General features: G+C 40.0%; 1 long non-coding RNA gene across 1 annotated transcript; it reads left to right on the forward strand.

Moving 5' to 3' along the window:
* Positions 1-173: 173 nt before the first annotated feature.
* LOC306800174 lies at positions 174-9,564 on the forward strand. The gene is made up of 3 exons (XR_013773768.1): positions 174-1,228; positions 3,571-3,742; positions 9,369-9,564. It is a non-coding gene; the product is annotated as an uncharacterized lncRNA (long non-coding RNA).

Here is a 9,564-nt window from a genome sequence, read left to right on the forward strand (position 1 = left end):
CTGGATGGGGGTGCTGGTGGAACGGGCATCGGGAGAGTCACTCAGACCTGTCAGCAAACAGGGCAAGAGCTGCCATGATTCCTTCTCCTGGTGCTTAGCACTGGGTGCCCGTTGGCTTTTCCAGAATGACTTCACTTCTAGGTCTGTTCTGACAATGGTTGGTTTATCTGAAGTGTGAGGAAAAAGTTTTTTCGTGGCAAGCAACATCACTGACTTTCTCACAGTTTAATCTGAAAGGGCTTGAGAGCAAGCAGGAGCCCAGGGCAGAGTTTTTGCCTTTTCCCTTTGCCATGCTCTTTCTTTGCTACCTGTGATGCATTACTGAAGATGTGGTATTTGGGTCTCACAGACCAGTGCCTGTATACTCAAAACTTCCCTTAATACAAGATAGCCACCAGCCATATGTGAGGTCACTTAATCAAGCCGTCTTCAAAATGGTTTGGGTTGTCCTCGTGAGGGTTTCCTGCCAGCAGGACTCTCATGTCAGTAATTGAAACCTGGAGAGTTAGCCTGTCCCAGGGCAGAAATCTTAGCCCAGGCCTAGGGTTAGTTTAGGACTAGGATCAGCGTGAGGAGAGTGGGAAGTAGGAACATTCTGGCATTAGGCCGGTGCTTAGGCACAGCTTCTTCTAGGGTCATAACTGTCATGCCATTTTTTCCATTTGGAATCCCATGATCTGGACATAATTTCCATTCACAAGACCTTTACCTGGAGGACAGGTAGGGCAGGCATCAAGTGCCAGGGGAATTTGGAAGAGAAGGCACATAACTCAGCTTTCTGCTCTTCTAGAATCTTGGCAGGTTGGCTTTGTGCTGTAACGCTGTACACAGCACTGTTTAGCTCCTGTCATACTGGGTAGGGAAGGGAGTGTGGAGTGGTGACTTCTGTGTTTCCTTTTTGACTTTGAAACTGACAGTATGCTAATAGTAGCCTGGTGTGATCCTAATCACCTGAAACTTCATTCCCTCGTTTTAGGGCATAACGTGGGTGGAGAAAGTGTAAGGAGACAATTGAGTGGCTGCTAGAAGTCTGGCTAAATTGGTGATTGTCTTGTAAATCACTAAAAGGATAATCAGGAGATCTCCATGGACTTGTCTGCAGGACAGTTACATAGGTGTTGCTCTCTCTAATGGAAAACGTAAATGGATTTAAAGCAGAAAAGTTTTCTCAGTTGCAGCTGTCAGCCCCTGCAGCTTAGCTGTGCTCTCCAGCCTTTGATCACAGGAGGTAGGTTTCGTTTCCAGAAGAAGGCAGGGCTTTCTCCTAGCCAGGGTTTTTTGTAGCTGCCGCAGGCAGACTTTGCTCCGAGCTGAGCCATTAGGTGCTGTCTCCCAGTATTTATTGCCTGTGCACACGGTTGTGATGGGCTAGAGTCATGCTTCAGGCCAGTTTTTCAGCCACATGTGTCAGGGTGACAGCTCCCACATACTGCCAGGTGTACAGCACGTGTGGGCACAGGTGCTCAGAGAGGTACAGCGCGTTTTCATGCTCTTTATTTGAAGTTTGCATAAACTGTCCACAACAAGTGGAGAGGTTTATTTATAGCTTCAGACCAATAAATGGAGAAAAATAGTGAATTGTGTATATGTTCACCTCTTTCAACTCCTCTTCTTCCTAGTCGTATGCTGTTTAGGTGCTCCTCCAAATCAAAAACAAATAGGAAGGAAAACTTATCATTTCACTGTAGCATCTTTGGTCAGCATTTATTCAGAAGTGTACAAGAAGTAAAAATAGATGCTTAATTTTTGCTGTTGATCATGCTGAAGTTAACAGAAATCATATAAGCTGCCAAATACATTGTGATTTTTTCCTTGTATCCCAAATCTATTTCTTTCCAAATCTATTTATTTCTCAAGTAAACATCCTTGGGTACCTATGCAAATGCAATGCCTTTCATAATTTCTTGAAAATGTCAGAACTCTGCTGCTTCTGCAGAAACAGAAAAGCAAAGAGCATTGTCGTATTAGAAGTCTTCTTTAAATCATGGATGAGCACTGGAAATTGTCTGGAAAGTGCCTGGGCTCAGTGATGTGTCCTATGGATCTCCAACACTCTTTCCCCAGTATAAAGAATTTATCCCTATTTACTCATTCCAGGGGTTATGGAAATATTTATGTTGTGTGAAACCAAAACTGCTTTGAAAGGAGATTTAATGAATCTTCAATCTAAAGCATCTTTGAATAAGAACAAAGCTTCTGAAAATCTCATATTTGTATGTTTTACTGAAAAGGGCTTGGAAGGTTTTAATTTCTTAGGATTGTCTATTGTCTATTTCTTATGATTGTCATTTTGGGTAGTTTTTTGCTTTCAAAATGGTTCAATATGTCAGTTGACTTTCTAGGAATGGCGCTTTTTAAATTCCTAATTTGCCAATGGATTCAAGATCTGTGCATATCACCCCTGATTAGTATGTGTGTACATTTTGAAACATTCTGCAGCACCATTCTGTGCTATCACATCTTGTGACAGGCTGTCCTGCTGATTTAGCAAGACTTCACTGCATGCAATATGGCAGTGATCCCAGGGACTTAAATGGGTGAGAGAAATGGTTTATAGAATACTTTCTTTAAAAGTATCTAAGGTAGGAGAACTGCCTCAAGTTTAGTCTCCAGACTGATGTACTAACAGATTTGTTCCCTAGTCATGTGCTAATTGTTTTGGAATGAGAATCACTTGCTCCCAGATCCTTCTACCAAAGCAGAATGTACAAAATTAATTTCACAAAACTCAGCAAGAGACCATATGGAAGGGGGAAATGGTATTTATTTTAAACACAATTGATTTCAGTCACTAACATATTGTGTTGTGGATGTCAATCCCTTGCACTCCCACACCATGTACTCAGAAGCATCCAGTCATGTGTGATGCTTTTGTACACAATCTTCTATTAATGTTTCATTCAGACCAAGTTCAGTATTTCTGCCACACAGCAAGTTAAATTGCACTAGCACACGTTCCCACCATTAGGTTATACTGGTGCAGTTTTCTTCTGTGTCTGCAACTACTTCTAACTTTTGGAATTAAAAAGAGGAAGATGGAAATTGCAGAGGCTAGTTCTATTATGTACCTTAAAAACCTAAACCTTAAATATACCTGCAAGCTGTGGATAGTTATTATAACTACCTCCTTGCAGGGAGAGTGGAGCAGGAAGAGTGCTTTGCTCTTTTATTTTTTAGAGATTCACTGAGGAAAATGTTGCTCTGTTTTGAGCTTCAAATGAAGTTTGTGTAACTCTTTACTCTCAGGAACTAAACTGTGTAAATTTCCTGTTTCCTACATTTGATTCCTCTGCCTGAGATTCAGAAATGTCTCTTCTGTATGAGCCACAAGTCAGGTAATGGTCATCTTTAATTGAACTAAGTCAGCTCAAGTGCCAAACACCTCATACTTTTTATTGTCTTGTATTTTAGTTTTATTTTAGCTTAAGCTCCAATGCCAAACACCTAATATTTTTATTTTATTTTATTTTATTTTATTTTATTTTATTTTATTTTATTTTATTTTATTTTATTTTATTTTATTTTATTTTATTTTATTTTATTTCTATTTATTCTTTCTTTGAAATCCAGGGTACAAATCCCAAACTGTGCTCTTGGGCAGAGACTTAACATTTCTTCAGTAAAGGTATCAACCCTGTGCTAAATGAGCTGCTCTCCACCAGATCCAGACTCAGTCTCAGCTGTGACCCCACAGAAGTACCAAGTGTTTCCAAGGAAGCAGATCTCCGCTGGAAGTTGAGAGGTTTGTGTGTTTCAGCTGTTTATTTTGTGTGCTGATGAGAATTTGGGAGGGTCTTACAGAGTGGCCAGCACATTTGGAAACATGTTTTAGATAGACAGGTTTTGTGGAAAGCAGATGTCTTCCCAAAGTGATTATAACTCACCATTTCCAGTTCTTTGGTTTCCCATGCCCCACCTGTTCCTGTCTCAGTAGGAAATAATTTTACCAAGATATAGAGGAGACTGTTCAAAATATCTGCTGACAAAAGGCTGAGTATCGTGTTGCAAATTCATGTCCTCATTTGCTGAAATTGTAGAGGCAAAAGATAGCACAGAACTAGGGTCAGATAGTATATTTCCCAGCAAAAAACAGCTAGCAAGTGCTAGTTGCTAGAAATCTGGATGAAATGAAAAGTGATTCCTCCCTTGCAAGGGAGATGACGATATGAGAAGTGAGCTCTTTGGGAATAGGTACACTTAGGAGAAATCCTGCTGAGAAAAGTCAGGTGTTAGGCTTGGCTGGCACACAAATTGAAATGGCAATATCTGGGGAGGTGATGTAGGACTGGGAGTGTCTGGCTGGTCAGTGGTGTTAGTTATGGGAATGTCAGGTGAGAGGACAGTGAAATAGTTATGGTCAGTTCCATAACTGAGCATTATTGCCCTCCAGGCCTGTGTGTGAGAGCAGCCACAGTGCTACTGGGTTTGTCCACAGGAGAAAGGACTGAAAACAGATTCACTGCTCTTCATGATCTCCTCATGTCAACATACAGCATTAAAAACAGTTCCACCGTATTCTTTCTGTGACAGCTTTCTGCCAGTGACTGAAGCAGTAATGTTTATACAGTGGTATCAAACAGTGCCCTTCTCCACTCTTACCTTTCTCCACTGAAACTGTAAAATATCAGGGAAATTCACAGCTAGAGTCTCAGTCTTGCTGCAGTCAGATTGTTTAGCTCCAAATCCTGGTCTGAATACAACTAGTACTGTCAAAGATTTTTCAAATTTCAAAAATGATAGACTCAGGCCCATCTTTAGTGAAGGATCTATTATCAGATGCAAGGGGTAGTTAGATCAGAACATAATTATGTACTTCAGTGCAATATTCAGTTATTAGTCATACTTCCCTAATGGTGAAATGCGTGACAGTTTCAGGTTTTGATTGGCACCTCCATTACCTGTTCTCAGATTATTGTCCCCTTTTTTTTTTAAGCAAAAATTTGCCATCTTCACCTTGCATACAGTCCTGTTACTCAGCCTGCTCTAATGTGTGCTGCAACTAATAAATGAGCAGCTGCCATGGCTGCTGTAGCCTTACAAAGAAAAGCTCTTCAGCTTTTAAGGAGTGGCTGGAGGCAGGTAATTAACCACAGCTTCACTCCTTGCACGCAAAGTGCCTGGAAAGCCACACACCGGGCTTCCCTGTGGATTTTCCTTTTATCAGCACGCACTTCAAGGATTGCAGTGTTGCTGCCAGTTCTGGCTACAGCAAGAGAGTAAAAAAAAAGCAAGGCAAATCTAGTTATAATTGAGTTGGTGATAACAAAGGGGTCTTAAAAATATATTAGCAGATTAGTCTTTGGAGAGCTCCCTTCTGCTTCCTTGCCTCCATTTCAGGCTTTCTTCCTTCATTTTGGTGTCTGTTCACTGTCTCAAGAAATGCATCTCTAATGGGTCCAGGAGTAGGAGAGTGTTCACTAAACAATCTGAGCTCTTTTCATATCAATGCATTGTCATTCATGCATCTTATTCCACTGGTCCTCTATTTCTGAAGAACCCCTGATATTATAGATCTATTTAAACTCATTTTTAGCATGCAGAGTAAATCACATTCTGCTATTTAGCAGATTGTTATTTGTCTGTCAGCCTACAGTAAGGGGTTTGATTTCTGCCCACTAACTTCCCTGCAAAGTTCTCAGTTGCCTATAATTAGGGTAAAATTTGGTCCAAGAGTGTTAAATTATATCTTCTCCAGCACAGAAGAGCATACCCTGACTTTCAGCCATATCAATCTGTTTGCAAACAACAGTGAAATTCTTTTTGAGTCTCACTGAGCCATGACAATATGACAATCTCTTAGAGCTATAGATTGGATTTCAGGAAAGAAATTGCTACTACCAGCTAGTTTAAATTCTTGTAGAGAGAGGCAAAAATTCAGCCAGAAACTTGCTGCAAACCTATACATCCTGGGTGAGCTGTAGGCCAAGAACTGCAGTCTCTTTGCCTCAGTAACAAAAAAAACTCTTACCAGGAAAGCTACTGGTATTGGTTTATTGGAGTGTATTTTATTTCTCTCTATTTCTCTCTCTCTCATGTCTCATTCAGAGCTTATTCACTTGTCTCAGAAATTCAGACCATTAGTAGTTGCTCTTTAAAGGTCAACAATAACTTAAGGTTGCTATAAAATTAATCTGAAGCTGAAGTTGCAATTTCACTCTTACTGTTCAAGTAGTATATTTTAAAGTGTTTGGGGCTTTGGGCCAAGCATTGCTATAAATCAAAATAAATACTTGGCTGACTTGCTTGGGTATCTTCCTTTGGCAATCTGTTTCTACCTCACAGTTTGGCCTTCTCTGCAGCTGAGATACCTGGTTCTTTTGCTGCCAGCTTTTTTTTTTTTTTTTTTTTTTCTAGTGGGGGTTTTTTCTGTTGTTTTTGGTTTCTGTTTTTGCATCTTCTGTCTGAAGCCAAAAAATTGCACTTTATGATTTCTCAACACTCAAGTCAGGAGTTTTCAAGCTTCCTTGACTTTTGCCACTGCAATCCACATGCTTAAGAAAATCCATTGCTTATTACCTAAGTTGTGTAGTTCTCTATAATTCTTTTTTTCTGAGACAAAGAATTATGGTGATAACTGCTGGCATTGACTCAGATTTCTGCTTGTGTCCAGCCTGCCTATCTCTTGGCTTCAGTCAAGCTGCTAGTGTAAAGTTTGCAAGTCTCTGCAAGAAAATAAGCTTCTTAGAGATGCCTTTCTTTTAAAAATCCTCATTTTCAGTCAATCTTCGTTCTTTCCCCAGCCCATCCTGATTCCCTAACTGTATTTTCTATGGCCTCACTCCTAAGGCATGTTTGAGTCTTGCATAATGCCTGCCTGGGGAGGAGGGAAATAGTGATGACAGCCAGCTGGGGAACTGAGTGCTGGTGAAGCAGTTTTTGACCTTGGTCTCCACCACTCCCTTCTGCACCAGTACTGAGTGTGGGAGCCAGCTCAGTAACTGGTGAGGAACTGCAGCTGACTTGGGATGACTGGATTCCTCTTGAGAGCTTAAGTTCTAGCTGTCCCTTGGGCTTCTGCTGCCTTTAAAAAGGATGAGTGAGATATTGTCCTATTGTTTTCAACTGATTTAAGCATCTTTTAAACTTAGGGACACTTGAGGATTGCAAGTGAAGTAAAATAGTTGCCTTGACATCTTTTGGAAATACTTTCAACAGCAGCAGACTGCAACTTAGAGGGAGTATATTTCCCATTTTGGGGTGATTTTGTTTGCACCCCTGGGTCATTTGAGAGAATCTCTCTGCATATACACTGCAGACGACCAGAAGAAAAAAAAAAAAAAAAAAGGGATAGGAGGAACTAAGCAGGTGGATTTTCTCCTGTAGTAGCATCCACTGCCTGGCCAATACAGTCACTTAGAAAAACAGTGTTATTGCAACTTGTCCTTGTCAAAATCTGAGTGGTGAAAGAGTAGTAAGACTGAACTGGTGGGTAGGAATTGCATCTACATGTCTCAGTGCTGGCAAACTCACTCTAGCTCTGAGGCTGGGAGGAGACATTGAACTCCTCTTGGGCCATACTTCTGCTATGAAGCCATCTGATGGCAAAAATGCAGTAGGAAAGAGCACTTGGAGAGTTATGGCAGGATTTTAGGAAATGTGCCTGTATAAGGAAATTCCTCCTCTTCACACCACAGAGCCAGGTACACTCCTTGTCTTTGTGCTTTTTTGACTAAAGGGACAGGTTATGCCTCATACAAGAGCAGTGTTAATTATCTCAAAACATTTGCAGAAGAGCAAAGCACAGCCAAGACCCACTCTCCACAATGTGCTGCTGGTCAGCTGGCACAACTGCACTGTATGAGGAAAACATCACTTCTTCCTTCAGTAAAACACCCATTCTTCCTTCAGTAAAAAGCCCATTGCATTAGAAGCAGCAGGATGAATTCTGCTATGCTTACATCTTATACTAATTGTGTATACACAAGATAATTTTAAAGTGAGATTTTTCATTCCCAGTCTCTGAAAGATTTGTTTTCCAGCTGCTGGAAAATAACATGAGCTGATCCTGTAATGAACTCTCTCATGTAAGAATTGCCTCATTACCACTAAATGTTGCCAGCTCTTAGATTTGTGTTCTACTTCATAAATTCTAAAAAGCAGCTCAATGTATTTAGAAGCTATTTCCCTGTTTTAAAAGGAACCAGAGTCTATTCCAGGACCCAAGCCAGATCCCTTACAGTTTAAATGAAGATAGATTGTCATGAGTTTATTCCAAAAGATGAAGAAAAAGTTTTTGCAGAGCAATTTCTCTCTTTTTCCTTTTTTTTTTTTTTTTTTTTTTTTTTTTTTTTTTTTTTTTTTTTTTTAAGGAAAAAGAACCTGTGCTTTTTGTTCCTGAAGAACAATGAATAAGTCCAGAAAAATTGCACTATTGTGTGTGCCTGCTAGTCAAGTATGAATATATATTTTTTTCCATTGGCAGAAGGCAATAAAGGGCCAGAATCCATTCTCCCTGATTCTACATACCAAGTCCATAGGGTTCAATTCACTCCAAAATAAAGGGGAGCTGCTTTTGAAGAACTACTGATGAGTTCTGGAGGGTTTCTCCCATCAATTTTTAATTTGAATATAACCCATATGAATGTTGAGCACTTTAGGTCTGCTCTGTGTTGCTTGGCTGCTATAAAACAATGAAAATCTCTTCTAATCATGGTGGGTGGTTACTGTGATTTTTCATTTTTATTGGCAGCCTGAAGTAGTGAATAGGACAAAGAGGCAATTTTATTTTCTTACCTAGACAGTTATAGGCAGAGCAGCACAACAAATTTGTACTGTTATTCATGTTGTATATATCCCTAAGAAATAGAAGGGAATATGCTATAGGCTGCAAAAGTAGTTCACAAAAATTAAATTGCCAAGGAGAACATCAGTTCTGAACTGTGCACCTTCCAAATATCTGGGAATTCTTCCTGGGCAAAACAGAATGCTGGATCTTAATAGACAGTGTTACACACATTTTGGGATTAACCAATGAATCTTTCCAAACGGAGCAGAAAGGGGAAAAATCCATAATGCAGTTGAGCACTTTTCTCATTTCCCATTGAAATCTGTCTGCTTCCACCATGTCCAGGCAGATTTAAACAGATGAAAACATCAACTAAACAATTATTACATATGTACATAAATTAATATATGACAGTGTTCAGTAATTTATTCTAGCTATTGAAATGCTGTTGTGATTTTGACTTTGAGAAAGGAAGAGCCTTGGAAGGATCAGAAGGCATTATCTCATGTCAAACAACCAGAACTGGATGAGTTCAAAGATGCAAAAGGATGTGTTCAGTCAAAGGTATATTCAGTCTGTTCAAGAAGGAGCATGCAGCTGTGTCCTAATGAAAATAAATAATTGAATTTATTTGATCTTCTAGGGTTCTTTCCTTCATTGTCTATCCAAGAGAGCATTTTTTGATGTTAAGACTTCTTTCTTCATAATGTCTTTCAAGACCAGGCTTAGTGTCAAGTATCCCTCCTTTCCAGTGTCAGCCCTGACATTTGGCCCTTGGTACATTCATTACATTGGATCCCTTCTGCACTGCTCCTGAAGAACTGCGCAGCAGTCAGCTG

The sequence above is a fragment of the Erithacus rubecula genome, assembly GCF_903797595.1.
Source record: "Erithacus rubecula genome assembly, chromosome: 3".
Classification (NCBI taxonomy): Eukaryota; Metazoa; Chordata; class Aves; order Passeriformes; family Muscicapidae; genus Erithacus; species Erithacus rubecula.